This window comes from Sinohyriopsis cumingii, chromosome 2 (assembly GCF_028554795.1).
Source record: "Sinohyriopsis cumingii isolate HCF-2022 chromosome 2, ASM2855479v2, whole genome shotgun sequence".
In the NCBI taxonomy this organism is placed as follows: Eukaryota; Metazoa; Mollusca; class Bivalvia; order Unionida; family Unionidae; genus Sinohyriopsis; species Sinohyriopsis cumingii.
The window spans coordinates 110,098,484-110,114,683 of record NC_142962.1 but is presented as its reverse complement, the minus strand read 5'-3'; the positions used below and the strand labels follow the sequence as shown (position 1 = coordinate 110,114,683).

At 41.6% G+C, this 16,200-nt stretch overlaps 1 pseudogene; it reads left to right on the top strand.

Moving 5' to 3' along the window:
• The first annotated feature begins 1,465 nt into the window (after positions 1–1,465).
• LOC149805599 (uncharacterized) overlaps positions 1,466–16,200 on the top strand; it is a 108,044-nt pseudogene continuing 93,309 nt past the window's right edge.

Here is a 16,200-nt window from a genome sequence, read left to right as displayed (position 1 = left end):
AAAATAACTAATGTATAATTATTTAAAATTCTAAAATTATGGACTAATTTAAGTCACTAAAAATCACTTGATATCTCTCAAAAGTTAAGTATAAAATGGATTTACCCCCACCCAAAAATAAACAACGAACAAACATAAATGTACCGTTAAACACTAATATATTTACATGTGTGGCTATAACAAATACCAAACGGAGTAGGGGTAAGAAAAGGGCCTTGTTATAGCGCTCATTACGAGCACTAACGCAAACGCGTACTAAGACGTCGTTCCCACCCTGATCTCCTTGGACGGGTCTTATATATCGTTAAAAACTTATTAATTTGCATGTATTTAAATATAAATATCAAACAATCCTTAGGGAATATTCTCCTTACCTTTAAATATACGAAAGGACTGTGTATTTGTATGGGGAAAGTAGGAGATAATGATGTCATGAGACTATATCACATGGGGCCACGCAAAGTGGAAAGGCCCATACTAAGCCTAATAAAAACACCCTATATGGAATATTAGTACATGCAACACACTAAAACAAACACAACACCTTTACTTATTTTTAACTTTCTCTCTCTCTATCTTAAATATACAGCTCCCGTACTGTATAGTTGCCTAACGTAAATTTGAATTTTGGCCACAATAAATAACAGAGGGGACCAAAACTACAATCGTGTGAAAAACGACAAATAAATAACGCATGGACCATAACTCGAGTTCAGCCTGCAGCATTTCAAAATGATGCGATGAGCGACAAATATAAGCATGCACATAAAACACGATGCATTTTTCTATTGAAAATAATACACCGCTCAACTGCTCTTTCAACAATAATTAATAAAGTATATTACAAGAAAATTAAAACATAATACTAAGGCAAATTGTGGAAATTTTACTGATATGCTGTCTCAACATGGAAACTAATATAGCATTCACACACACATCAATACACATATTGCAAACACGAGACTAAGGAAAACTCAGTAAAAGTCACCAACACGAACTAAGGGAGCGAATTCGAGCTAGGTGAAATTAACTTGGCTCGGATGAACATCCCTATATATCACAATGGAAATAGTAATACCCCATTAATAATTTAAGCTGCAGGGAGGGCAAACAGAATATATTTGGTTCACCTGTATTTTCGCAAATTAAGACCTCCTGGGGATCGCAAAAATCGTTAAAAAAATGCGCGATCGTCGGTGACGCGTTGAGAGCATCGCCCTGTCTGCTGCTCTGAATTAAAAATTGCTATACCAAATAATGGTACACTCGGAATTCTACACAGCTAGACTGGATAGAGAGCGAGAAGAAGCACTTAAAAATATATCAACGTAAAAGAGGATTTTTAAAAAAAAATGTGCAATCGCGGCAGGAAGCACAAGTTGAGTAGGCAGCGGAAACGGAACAGTTGTTTAAACCTATTACCGCGGTTACTGGATACGTTTTAACTGCTATTACGGGACCTAAAATGGAACCAGGTGAGAAACAAGAAAGTCATATTCAGGTATTAAAAGAAACTGCTGGAAAAATGGCTGCGGTCCAGCTTCAACTTGAAGGTGCTGTTGGAGAACCTGAAGGTGCTGTTGGAGAACCCAAAGAGACAAAAGAGTTGTTGATTTTAGGGAGGAATTTACTGAAGCGGGTGTAAAATAAATTCAGACTTAAATACCCGCCAGGATATAGCCAAATTTAGTGAGTTTGCTGTCGAAAGATTTAATTCCAGAGGTGATATTTTAAAACACGAACATTTTAGAGTAGGTAAAATACATGGGCTGATTGGATGTATAAAATAAATCAAGGTGATGATCAAATAGACAGTAATAGTAATAATTATCAAATTTATTCGCAGGGGATAACGGATTATAATAAGTATCTAGAAGAACGACAAGAAAATGAAAGAGAACAAAGGCTAAAAGAAATAAAATAGAAACAAGAACTTCGACGAATATCGCTGGCAGAAAAGAAGAAACAGCAACAAGAAATACGAAAAACAAAAGAAAAAAGAAAAGAAAGAGAGAAAACAAAGGTTCTGTTGTTTTTCAGCACACCGATGTTTCTTCTACACCTGTAGAAGAGGATGATTTTCTTTCTCCTTCGTCTCAGTAGCAAACACAACAACCACAATCCTGGTCCAGATTACCAGATCCCGAAGATATATTTGACGATATATCTATAGAAGATTTTCGAGGAAAATAAAAGCACCTTTTAGATCAAGCTGCTGCGAGTGAGCATGACCTTTATTTAAAGCCTGAATATTGTGGAAAAATAGTGAGCACTGGCCTGCTGCAATATATTTTGCCGCTAAAGGATCACCTGTTAACCTAAATGATCCCAAATACCTGGAATTTGTGATAAAAGTCGAAAAATTAAAACATATATATGAAGAAAAAAAAATTCGGCAAGGGTTTAGGAGGTGCTTTTATTCCCTGCCCTGATAGTATCTTCAATGACGTTTCGCGGTTAGAAGTTCTCATCAAAGGAACGTATTAATGAAGCAGCTGATATCTGTCGGCGATTCTTTCAGGGTGGTGTCATGGATGCTGGTATTTACAGAGAACTCGTTGATGAACTCGTTGATGATTACAGCGATTAAACAATAGTAAATAGCATAACATGGTCATAAATAACAGACATACACCTGTGTAGATCAGAGCAGTAAACTCACGATTACCAATCTACGGAGCAACTTACGGAGACGGACTTGGTAATGTAACTCAACGATTATTTGCAGGGTTAGCACCAAAATTGGGTCCTCTTGCAAAACAATTATCAATGAAAGCCATTAATGTTGTTAGTGAAAAAGCTTCTGGTGCAATTGTTAGTGCTGCTGGTAAGGCACTCTCGGCAATCAAAGAAAGACTAGCACGGTTAATAAGACGAACATCAGCACCGGTGAAATTACCCTGTACCGAAATTATGCCGGCGGATGTCAGTAAGGTGATACATCAAGCTGAAAATCAATAACTAGCAGCGTTAATAAACCAGGAATCCGACGCACAAAAAAAATATAACAGCGAATTTGATGGCAGGAAGTGGACTTCGTGTTCGACGAAGATAATCACAATTTGGAAATACACACAATGGTATAAAATGTTCAAGCGTATATCCGGAACAGCATTTAACATAGATGAGCCAGTCCCTAAAGATAAATCAGTGCGTGATTATCAATGTTATTCCTATGATGCAAAAAATCCCAGATCAACGAGGGCGTATCGAACTTCAAGATCATTATACAAGTAGATATTTTCTACCTTGTGAGGCGATTATTGAAGTAGAAGGTAAACTTGTAAGGGCGGATAATAATAAATACGGTGCCAATGAGCGAGTTGGCTTTGCCAACAACGGTATCATGACATTGTTTTATAGCGCCACCTTCATGATTGATGGAAAAAATATCGAATCGATTCAGAATGATGTCGATGTTGATACAACAATAATTGGTCTAGCAAGATACTCTGACGACTTTATAAAAACAGCTGGTCCTTCGATGAAGTTTGCTAAGGATATTACCAACAACGCCGATCGTATTCAGTATATCAAGTTGCGAACACCACAAAATACTGCAAGCAATCCACAACTAGTTGATTTTGAACATGAAGTTAGACCAGGTGCTGATTTTGATATTTAAAAGATGTTAGCCCGACTTACAACTTCGGATTTGCAACACGCTGATTAATGTTGTCAAGGGACATAAAAAACGACGACAATGATGGGATTTGGCAAAGACCTGGCCATGTCGGCAAAGTAGAAATAACAAAACATTCACTGTGGATGCCAGCATTAACTCCATCAGTCATGGAAGAGCCACGATTACGTTATTTTATGAATTAAGGTGGTACATTATTGCCATCGTGGTTTACAGTAACCACAGACGCCATCCAAAGTTCCGTTAGAGATATCATTGGCGACTCAGTCTCGAAAGACCATGTGAATAGCGCCCTTGGGGTGTTGTCTGTCTCTGTTGGCATCGTCTGCAGTGGCTGTGCAGGCCTATACGTGAGTTACAGTCCCTATTGCAGTTGGTGCAGACATACTGGGAAGTCTGCGTTACTGTGGTTGCTGCTGCGTTCTTCTTTCTCTTACTTCCTCTGCCGCCAACTGGCCTCTCCTCGCATCAGCGACTGATATGCCATTGTTTACCATCAGTCTAAAGGTGCCTCGGTCCTCGGCCAGCTCTTCCCAGCCATCGGGTGAAATGTTGCATGCCTTCATGTCCCTCTTGCACACATCTTTGAAACAGAGTGAGGGGCGTCCGACTCTTCTCATGCCAGTGGTCAGCTGTCCATATAGGATGTCCTTTGGCAGCCTTCCATCCTCCATGCGTCGGACGTGACCCAGCCATCGAAGGCGGCGTTCAATTAGCAGGGAGTACATGCTGGGGGTACTTGCACGCTGCAGGATCTTGCTGTGTGGAACACGGTCTTGCCAGCTGATTTTCAGGATGCGTTTTAGGCACCGTATATGGAAGGAGTTGAGCCGGCGTTCTTGCCTCATGTAGGTAATCCAGGTCTCACTTCCATATAGAAGGGTGCTGAGAACGCAGGCCTTGTAGACTCGGACCTTGGTGTGCTCTGTCAGCGCATTGTTTTCCCACACCCTCTTCGTTAATCGAGCCATGATGGTGTTTGCCTTTCCAAGCCTTCTGTCCAGCTCCATATCAATCGAGAGAGTGTTGCTGATGGTTGACCCTAGGTAGGTAAAGTTGTTGACTGCTTCCAGGGTGACACCGTTGATTTTGATTGAAGGGGCAATGGTGGTATCTTGCACGCTGAAATTTGTTTTTTTCCAAGCTGATGGTGAGACCAAACTGCGTGCAGGCAACAGCAAAACGGTCTCCCAGTCTCTGGAGGGCTTCCTCGGTGTGGGCCACAAGAGCTGCGTCATCTGCAAAAAGCATCTCCCTGATGAGCACAGCTCTCACTTTGGTCTTTGAACGCAGTCGCGCCAGGTTGAACAGCCTCCTGTCGGACCTGGTGTGTAGATATATGTCATCCGTGGACGTGTATAAGGCGTAGGACAGGAGCAGGGAGAAGAAGATCCCAAACGTGTTGGTGCCAGCACGCAGCCCTGCTTCACACCACTGTTAATTGGGAAGGAGGTTGAGGATGATCCATCATACAGGACTGTTCCCTTCATATCTGCATGGAAAGAGATTATCATGCTGAGGAGTTTTGGGGGGCAACCGATCTTACTCAGAAGTTCAAAAAGGCCCTTCCTGCTGACCAAGTCAAAGGCCTTGGTGAGGTCTATGAACACCACGTAGAGTGGTTGACCTTGCTCTATGCTCTTCTCTTGGAGTTGTCGTAGGGAGAAGATCATGTATGTCGTCGACCTGCCTGCTCTGAAGCCGCACTGTGATTCCGGGTACACACGGTCTGCCAGCAACTGCAGACTGTTGAGTATGATGCGGGCGTACACTTTACCAACAATACTCAAGAGCGAGATCCCTCTGTAATTATTACAGTCACTGCGGTCGCCCTTGTTTTTGTAAAGGGTCACATTTGTGGCATCACGCATGTCTTGGGGGACTACTCCTTCCTCCCAGCAGCGTCAAAGTAGCTCGTGCAGTGGTTTAATCAATGCTGGTTTTCCACGTTTGATAGCTTCGGGCGGGATGCTGTCACTACCTGGTGCTTTGTCGTTTGGAGGGCAGTCAAATGCTTTGCTGAGCTCCTCTAAGGTTGGCACTTTGTCGAGCTTTTCCATGGTGGGCAGATTCTTTATGCTGCTGAGGGCTGCATCAGTGACTGACGTTTCTCGGAAGTACAGTTCTGAGTAGTGCTCCACCCATCTGGCCATCTGTTGCCCACGGTCTGTGATCTTCTCTCTCATCAGGGATTTCAGGGGAGCGACCCCTTTCACTGTAAGGCCTAGAGCCTTCTTGATGCCACTGTACATAGTTTGGATGTGTCCGGACTCGGCACTGCGCTGGATCCCTTCATACAGTTGTTGCCAGTACTCGTTCGCACACTGTCTAGCAATGCGTTGGGTGTTACTTCTGGCACTTCTGAGAGCAGCAAGCGTCCGTTCATTAGGGCATTTTTTTGTAAGCTATGAAGGCTTTTCGTTTATCCTCGATTTGTGGTTCCATCCTTGATAGGTGTGCATTGAACCAGTCCTGGCTGGGTCGTTCCTTCTTGCCAAACGTTGACATAGCTGTACTTTAGATGGCACCCTTCATGGCGTTCCACTTGGATATAGCATCGTACTCAGGCAGGTCCTGGAGAGCCTTGTTCAGGGCAGACACATACTCCTCCACCTTGGCAGACAGTGACATCTGCGCAGTGTTTATGCGAGGACGTCCTTTTGGTTTTGAGCGGTGTAGAGTGTGTGGCTGTAGTCGCACTCTGCTGCTCACAAGGGCATGGTCGGAGTCACAGTCTATACTGTGGTAGGTTCTGGTGGAGAGGACGCTGTTAAGGGCAGAGCGCCTGGTGGTGACCAAGTCGAGTTGGTGCCAGTGATGAGATCTGGGGTGTTTCCATGACACTTTGTGTTGTGGCTTACACTTGAAGACGGTGTTTGTGATGTACAGGCCATGGTAGGTGCATAGCTCCAGAAGTCTCTGGCCGTTTTCGTTGGTCTTTCCAGTGCCATGATATCCGAGGCAGGTAGGCCATGACTCGTGGTCCGTACCTACTCTGGCATTAAAGTCACCGAGGAGGAATAGTTGTTCATTTTTGGGGCATTCTTTGATCTGTTCGTCCAGCTGCCCATAAAACTGATCCTTCACGTCTTCTGATGACGTGAGGGTTGGGGCGTAAACACTGATGATGTTGACAGGACCGGAAGCAGTGGTGAGGCGGATGGACAAGAGACGCTCAGTGCCCCCTGTGGGAGGCTCAACCGAGGCCAGGAGATTATTGTTGATGGCAAAGCCCACTCCGTGCTGACCGGGCTCCTCAGGTTCTCGACCCTTCCAGAAGACAGTGTAGTTTTCCTCTCTGAGGGAGCCACTAGAGGTGAGCCTGGTTTCCTGGAGGGCAGCTATGCTGATATTTAGTCTGGTGAGCTCTCTATCGATGATAGCCGTTTTTCTGGTGTCGTCCACTTCTCTGAGGTCGTCGGAGATGACTGTACACATGGTGCGCACATTCCAGCTTGCAAATCGAGGAGCTGGAGTCTTCTTTACTGGTTTCTTGTTTCTTTTGTCTGGTGTAGAATTACCGTCTGCTTGTCATGCTGAACGACACACTGAGCCCCAGACACCCACTGGAGCAGGCAGACGATGGCGGTGCAACACCTTATTGACCGGGGGCTGCCCGGCTTGAGGCGGGCCATAGTTGGCCAGTGGGACATGATGATCCCTCCCACCGTCAAAGCTGACCCGTGGCGCCCCTTCCCTAAGCCAATCGGGTGGGACTTATAACCCGTAAACTGTCAGCTTCCGTGTTGTTTCCTCACTCAGTAGCGAGACTGGAGTGTCCTCTCCAGGGTGCAAGCCTGGGCATGGAATATGAAGATCCTGGGCTGCCCAGACGTCAGGATCCCCCTCTCGTCCTTGCTGGTGGGGTCCAAAGGAATGCTGAGCATGACATTTGGCACCAGTTTGGATGCAGGAGCTGCCGGAAGGAGGTCGTAGTCAACCCCCAGCCGCCTTAGGGGCTCCACTCCTGATTTTATGTCTGGGTTTACTACCGTAGCCTTTCCTTCTCCTGAAGATATCCACAAGGCAGTGGAGCCATACTCCAATTTATGGGACTTGGTTGGTTTTGAATCAGAGTTTCCTTCTCCTAGATGAACTGCCTGACAAGGCTAACGAGCTTCATCTGCCCGGCTTTGGGGTCAGAGTTTCCCTTCTCTTAGACTGGTTGCCTGCCAATGCTAATGAGCCTAGTCTGCCCACCCAGTTATACCGCCGGGTACTCGGTCGCGCCACACAGCAGGCTCTGTTAAAACAGGGGGCACCGCGTGAAGGTGCTGCTGTGGACACAATAGTGTAGGAGACGCCATATGCAAGTAACCTCCTGCCCCACAGAGCGAGACAGTGGTCCTGCGGCGATCACTACACCTGGGAAGGAGAGGCTATGAGAGACGCTTCACTTTCCTTCGGCAAGCGGGACGTCAGGCCCAGGCCTCGCACCCCCCAAAACGGTTCTGAAAACCTCTGGTTTCTACCAATGTCAACCTTTTGATTTGCTCTATGCTGCTAAACAATTAAATATAAAAAATTCAAAGGCTTCTTTATGCGAGATCAATTACCACAACAACCGAATAATCCAGAAACCGGAATTATTAATCTCGATAACAGTAACGGTCCAGGAACTCACTGGGTTGCTTACGCGATCGATCCACGTGGACTTATCTATTTCGATTCGTATGGGTTAGCACCGCCAGTTGAATTTCTCAAAATATACAAAAGACATCCCATCGAAAGTTTGGTACTCAACGCTACGAAAACAAACATTGACCGATCCACCGATATGTGGTCGTGAAGTAATTAATGTTCTTGACGCGATATCAAAATCAACCAAACCACCTCATAAAGTCGTGCACGAGTATACGGCAGGTCGATTTAAACAATCCTTAAGAGAATAATCGTAGATATTTACGGAAGATCTCTCATCGGAACAAAGGTTAACAAAAACTCGGTGATGTAGATTTATGAAAATATGCGAGTAAAGATGAAATTGACAATCTGTTATCGTTATCCGGGATAGACCCATATAAGGGTTGTTATTTTTCAGGACCGATACGGAAAACTAAAAACCAGCAATATCAAATTAAATGACATAATTGTGAGGGTTCTCGGAGCTGTCCCGGATAGCATTCCTGTGTTTAATGACAGCGGAAATATCAGGGATTCAAGTGTATCCCTCACAACCATCAGAGACGAGATAAAAGAAGTTGTAGCGAATCGCTTAAAAATATCGGTGACACAATGACACGTGAACTCAACATGAACGGGAACAAGATAACACAGTTAGTGGATCCAACATCTCCCGAAGATGCAGTAACAAAAAGATACGTAGACATTAACTACGGCACCACTGACTGTCAAAAATCCACGCTGCGGGCTGAGCACTGCACCATTAACCATACAATATCCACGTTGCAGAGCGAGCATACCGATCACGTAAATGTTTCAAGACTTCGTAGAAACTCTCAAAATAGCCCGGACACAGTCAGAAAACACTTGAGGATGTTATAATTGGAATTCCTGAGATCGTTAATACAACTAATGTGACTAAAATTCCATATAGGGTTGTCCCAGCACAGATTAAAAACATTGTATACACGATATCACCCGGAAAAGCAACATGGAGTCCGGAAAATAATAATATCAAATATACCGCAACGACCTGGGGGGTTTCCACCTGTCTGGGTTTCCAAGGAGAGGAGTTTGAGAGTTTTACAAATTATCCCTGGCGACATTCCACCGACAGGTTTTCCGGGGTTGTCACTGTAATAGTAAATAAAGGAACCGAATAAACATTTGTACAAGAAGCCGTCAATAATATATTAAACTCAGCATTTTACTGGTGGTGTTTGGAATATGTAGCTGAGACAACTGAATTGGTTACTGCGTCAGATAATAAATGACATCCTTAACAGCATCAACAACAACATTAGATGCGCAACAATATAGATACAATCAAGTACGCGAATGGCAATCAGACTTAAAAAAAACTCTCATCAACAAATACAAAGGTAAAAAAATATAAACGACGAGCGGTCATCCTGGATGCGCTAGTGTACTCGGTATCCGCGTTACTTGCATCCACCGGAGTAGTATTATCAGCGCTAACTTCAGTAACAATTCAGTAAGAATCGTCTCTTCATCAACTGGCATCGCAGTTTTTTTTAATATAATCGCAAAAAAAAAATATCCTCGTGCACGAGCACTAAATGTCACGACTATATCATACAACTAAACACAGCCACAGCCGCATACTCAAAATTATCGTCGTTGATATCATCAAGCATTGATGATACAACAATATCAGATTCCGAATTCACGTTAATGGTTAAGATATACGAAGACTGCACTCGCCATTTAAAAACAGCCAAGATAGATAATGACATATGTACTTCATCGAGCTCTGCTCGACATAATCGAAAATACATCCACCAAGATAATTTAAATGATAACGATAAGTTCGACTAACCCTGAATTTAGTATTAATTTTCCAACTGCAATTCCCGTGAAAGAAATCGCAGTAGCACAATTACGAGTATATCACAGTTGGCTCAATATCAGATCAAAATCGTTCGGTGGATTACCAGCGAATAATTCGTTCGTGTTTGCAAATAAAAACCGACCAGATGGTACACCCGACTGGAATGTCATTTGGTTACCAACCATGTCTTATCAAATCGAAAAAAATCAATGAGGAATTACAACGGCGAATACAAAATATCACAGGAAAAGAATCCAAGATAGCAGTAAATGTTCATGAACCAACCCTGTCTTATGCGATTGAAGTAAGAACCCCAGACTACGCGGTTGATATATATCAGAGTTCGATCAGAACAGTGTTTGGATGGCCTGAAATACCACCTGAATCACTACCGATACCACCAGAACCGAAAAAGTCTTATTATATCACGGATGTGCAGTCATACCACGAAATTGAACCATCGTATAAACAACATTTACTTAACATAAAGCGATCAAAATTGGATGATATATTTGGATTTCACGACAAGGATGATATGGAACGGGAGTTTGCTCTTGAAAGATATCAGACAAGACAAAGAGGTACCAGGATTACTTTAAGTCGAATCATTGAGTATTTTAAAATTATTAATCAATTACATACATCACAACTGCAACAAGTTTCCAAGAACATCTTTTTGATATAACAAGTTCACTCAGCGAAATCATTAAACGCGTGGAAGTATTAAATCAGCTTGTATCCGACATGGAATACATTGACCGGCGATTACTTGGGGCAATAATTAATGAGGAGAGTATCTCTAAACAGCAATTTTTAACTGCATATTTGCTGACAGAAGCTACGCTGCCGGATTTTAAATTCCCCTGGTATAATGCAGCCGAGTTAAGAAAATCAGTCACTGACCTCATTGATGAGTTATTTCCCGACATACTCGCACAGTACAACAAAACACTGCCACCAGCAACTATTCTCCGGCACAACAATGACCCCGAAGGGACAGGCAGACATGTATCTCTAGGCATCGTAAAAATAACCGATGTGGTCGCGGTCAATCTTGTGTGTGATGCCATTGATGGCAGCTACAGCACGGACACAACAGTATCAAATCAAGCCCAGCAAGGATTTGTTCTTTATTCATTCACCCCGAAAGAACCACATGGATATCTGATTGTGCAAGAGCCGATCAATCAGGTTTATCTGCAGTGTTATAATCCATTGTTATCAAGAATAAATTTCAAACTAACGGACCAATCTAAACACCTTCTTGATTTAAGACACGAAACTCTACATATTAATCTGCTGCCTGTGAAATCCTAGAGATTTCCATCCTAAATATTTCCAATCTTCAAAAAAAAAAATCCTGACAGTCCGGTGCTCAGAATTATAAGAAATTTCTTTTTACTGAAAAATTGTCAAATTTCCCAATTCTGCAGGGTAATATGCCTGACAGAATCATGAAAATTTTTCGATTTTATTGCAAAAAGAGGGTATTTTACCCTCCTGAAATCAAAGAAAATCGTCCGATTTTATTGCAAAAGAAACAGCATTTTCCCAGCAATATAGATCCCCTTAATAACAAAAATATTGATTTTCTGACAGGGATTTTGTTACTGAAAAACTGTCAAATTTCTCAATTCTGCAGGGTAATATGCCTCACAGAATCATGAAAATCGTCCGATTTGCTAATTCCGCACGCAGGGTAATTACCCTGTCAGAATCATGAAAATCATCCGATTTGTAAATTCTGCACAAATTCAGTAAAAAAAAATATGCCTGTGAAGAATTTTATTCCTGACAGACCCTGATTTCTAATTAAATCAAACGAGTATCATATATGATCCAGCACGTGAAAGTTTATATACACGACAGACAAGCACTTGCAAAATAGATCAAGGAGGTGTTTGTGCAGTCCCCAGTCAGCACAGTTGATTTGGTCATTGATGTATTCGGTAATGAAGAATTTTTATTAACGCAGGAACAGTTAGATGAACTGCAGCAATAACATATTTGTGTGTTCACATGTGATAGAGATCCGATTTTAAATTACGCGCACTCCTGCATTTCACTTAGTCAACTTAAGGAAACATTATTTAACAATGCAGATCCAGATGCAAATCAGATTGATCCAGTTGTAGATGATACAAGTGAAAATAACTTATCAGATTTATGCAGGTCAGATTGATATGGGTAAAGAAAATGTGCGTAAAATACTGTTTTTTCTGTCAGTACGAGACTTCTACGTTCGAGTTCATTTCCACGCACCTGACTTCGTTTCCCAGTAATCAGGGGATCTAACTCACGATCTGATATAATTTCTCTCAGCTGTCTTGCAAGCGTAGTAATTACCTTCCTGGCTTCATATTGTCCCGATAACTCTAGCCTGATTTTTTCGATTGCAAGGGATAGGGGGACAAATTCATATAGTTGCTGTTCTTGTATTGTAGCTAGTGATTTATACAGCTCTGCCTGCATTCTCTTTATACATTTATAATGAGCGGATAAAATATACCGACCTTCCAATTTAGCCTCAGATAATGCTTCAACATCAGACATGATCTTTTTCAGGATTTAATTCATCAAATGTATTAATTTTGTTCTCTTGTAATTTTTAGTACCAATACTTACTTGGTTGATATTTCCGTAGTTCATATTTATATAATTATATCTTTAAAAGAAAAAAATAGACAGTTGACTTGATCAAATCATGGGTCTTGCACAGGTCTTGCACTGGCCTGTGTGTCTCCACGATGGTCCTTTCAGACATTAAGTCCCAAGATTTTATCTTCGGAGACTTTTGTCTTACAGATCCTTTCTTGTTGGTTCTCGGCATCTCTTCGTGGCCGTTTCTTTTTGGCCGCATTCTTTCTGAATGTTTTGTTTTTGTGGGACCCCTGTGACGTAGAGCTTTCTGCATCCAAGGCAACTGTTTATTTTTTTTTTTTGGGGGGGTATTCACAAACATACCTCCAGCGAATTCTCTAAGCGAGAGCGAGGCGAAATGTTACAGTATTCAGAAGGCTGTCTGTGTTTTCATGTACATACCCCCCGAATTAAATCCCGGGGTGATAAAACGTCACCCCACTATTTAACGTGGAGGAGGATATGTGCAAGAAAATCCTTTGCTGGGGCCCCCCCAACCTATATAAAAAAAGCCATAATATCGGCACTGTCGACATATGTCCGTGACGATATTCGATCTGAAGACAATGATAAGTCAGGGACCAAAGTCGGCTGCCATAGCACTGCACCACGATCGCATCTGAGAATACAAGATTTAAAAAACATCATATAGATAACTATTGACAGAGCTGCAGCTGAATTCTGTTCTGAACTAGAGTTTAAGTTCTGAACTAGATTTTAAGTTCTGATTTTGTGAAAATAACATTTACCTGCACTGACACTGACAATTGTTGATTTTATCAAATGCGGAGGTGTTAATACGAAAATAGACTGCTGCTAGTTTGTATACAATAAGACGGTTACAATTGGCTGTGAGAAACTGTATAGAGTTCTGCCCGCCGCTGGATAATGTACGTTTGTGTTGTGCAATCTCCTTGACGAAATATTTACCTGGACTGACAAACGCAAGGTGAAAAGAGACTGCTGCTACAATTCGCTGTGTAAAATAAAAAAAAAAAAAAAAAAAAAAAAAAATCTATATAGAGTTCTGCTAGCTGGATAATATATTTACAGGTAATAACCTTGACTCGTCAAGGGGATAACTGCAACATTGACTTGTACACAGCCGCTGCAGAGTTATCTCCGTTATCTGCATCTACATAACGAAATTAAATCCAGCTAATAATTTTTTTATGAAAACGTTGATTTGATTATATTTTCTGCAACACGTTGGATTGACATCGGGTGAATACCGAAATACTTGCTAGCTGCATACATTGACTTAAATATTTTCTCTTCAAGGGTACTTATGCTGAAAGATCTGACAACTCTAGGAATTTTTACAAATTTACCAGTACCCTCTCGTGCAGAATTTTCGCTCTGTGAGATGACTTGTAGGTTAGATACATTATTGTTCAATTTATTTGTATCTATATGATCGATCACAAGACCATCTTCGATCACTCCGTGATACACCTCAAATACAAAATGATGATTATAACATGTTTTATTTCCAACTTTGAACTTTAGATAACCATAATTACTAACAACACCAACTGGGTTGTTCGACCTGCAATTTCTAACTATGCCATTACGATTCGCTTCGTAATTCTTTAAAATAGGGTGTCGGACAAATTCCTGGTTCATTTTGTATAACAATGAACTTTGTCTAATTTATATTTGTCTGAAAACTTAGTTAAATAATCGCGCTCGCATTTCAGCGTATCATTTTTCTTTTGTTATAATATCTTTAAAGTTCGCAGTATCGCTTACTCCCACAACCAGCGCATAATTGTGTTTTACTCCTGACCCCAACACCACATTGCAGACATGATATTGGTCCTGAACACCCCCTCCAGATACTTTAGGAATGTTCTCCGCATAATTCTCGTTGGCATGATTTATTACAAACAGTTACAGATCCCAATTTAAACCACTTGCAATGGTTCATTTTATATATATATATATATATATATATATATATATATATATATATATATATGTGTGTGTGTGTGTGTGTGTGTGTGTGTATATTTCTTATTTAAATGTTTGCCTTAACTATAATATGGAGGAGTTTGAGAGATTATCCGCAATCAAGCCCAGGAAAGCTTCTAGATTTTATCTTCACAGACTAACCCCTGATTCGCGAAGGCGAGCCCTGACTGATCTGTTTGATATTATCAGAGAAGCCACAAACGAATTTCGTAATGATGGAGCATCTCACGCGTGGTCCACATTCAAAATTATACTCGACACCGAAAGTGTCGTTGACGAAGTCAATGTCGACGAAGTCAATTACGCTACAATGAACGATGCACGAGTAAAAACAATTATCGATTACCTCAGTCAGAAATACCATTTCAGAATACAGTTTATTGTGCGCTCGGATGATGATACTTGGATTATCCGCGACAAACGTGACCCTGTCCTTGCTGGTGGAAAGACCTCTCTGTTAAGTAAAGATTCCAAACCAGGAATGCTGACTGGGATTGACAGACCATATTACGCTCGAGTGTATCCTGTAACAGCGGTCATTTATGGAATTTATCTGATAAAAAAGCAACATAAATGATCTTATCCATTTTCAAAGCTGAATTGTGTAGCCGAGCAAGTAATAGAACATTTTAAAAATGGGCAGCGTGGAAACGGTTTAACTGATCTGCGACGTGAGAAAATAAACAAATCGGCTGAATCGGTTAAGGACACAGGAGCGTGAATAAACGATATCGCTGAGTTATCAAGTAAATTACAATTTCCAATGATAGTAAAAAAAAAAACTGACGGAAGAGGTTTTATATGAATCAGTAAATAAGAAAAATGGAGCGCCAATTGAAATTATTGACCATAACTCTCACGCTTGGACCAATGTAGTCACAATATTTTCCACGAAATCGTGTTGTGAGATATCATTCGTCAGGGAGTTTTTGGAATGAAATATTTGATGCTATTAGCCTAATAAGCAAAAACGACCCTGTGTCAGTGTGGTTGTTTAAAAGCTCCGAAGAAGGCGAGTATGATAAATTTGCAAGACCTAACGGCGAATTATCTCGTAAAGAATCTCCACGAAGAAATGAGAAAGCTCGCACATAACTATAAAGAAAACACAGCCCATGCCGCTCGAGAAAGAAACTCATGGAGACCAACACACGCTGAATTCCTTGAAGATGTCCAGGATAGTTTTATCCAATACGGACAGGGCGGTTTGTAGAACACCAAGAATAATATCAGAGAGATGATTTCCGTGGACATGACCTCGTGTTATCCTGGAAGATTTCTTGAGATGGGTGAGTGTGCCGGATATTGTGCGAGGTTTGGTTATCCTTGTCATGACATGGTAAGAGTATCAATTAATGGTCCATTACCCGACTTTTCCTTGACAGGATTTGCTTGTGTAACGTCGTTTGAATTCACTATCTATCTTCATCCGATTTGTTATGTTTGGTTTGACAGACATTTTTCGGAG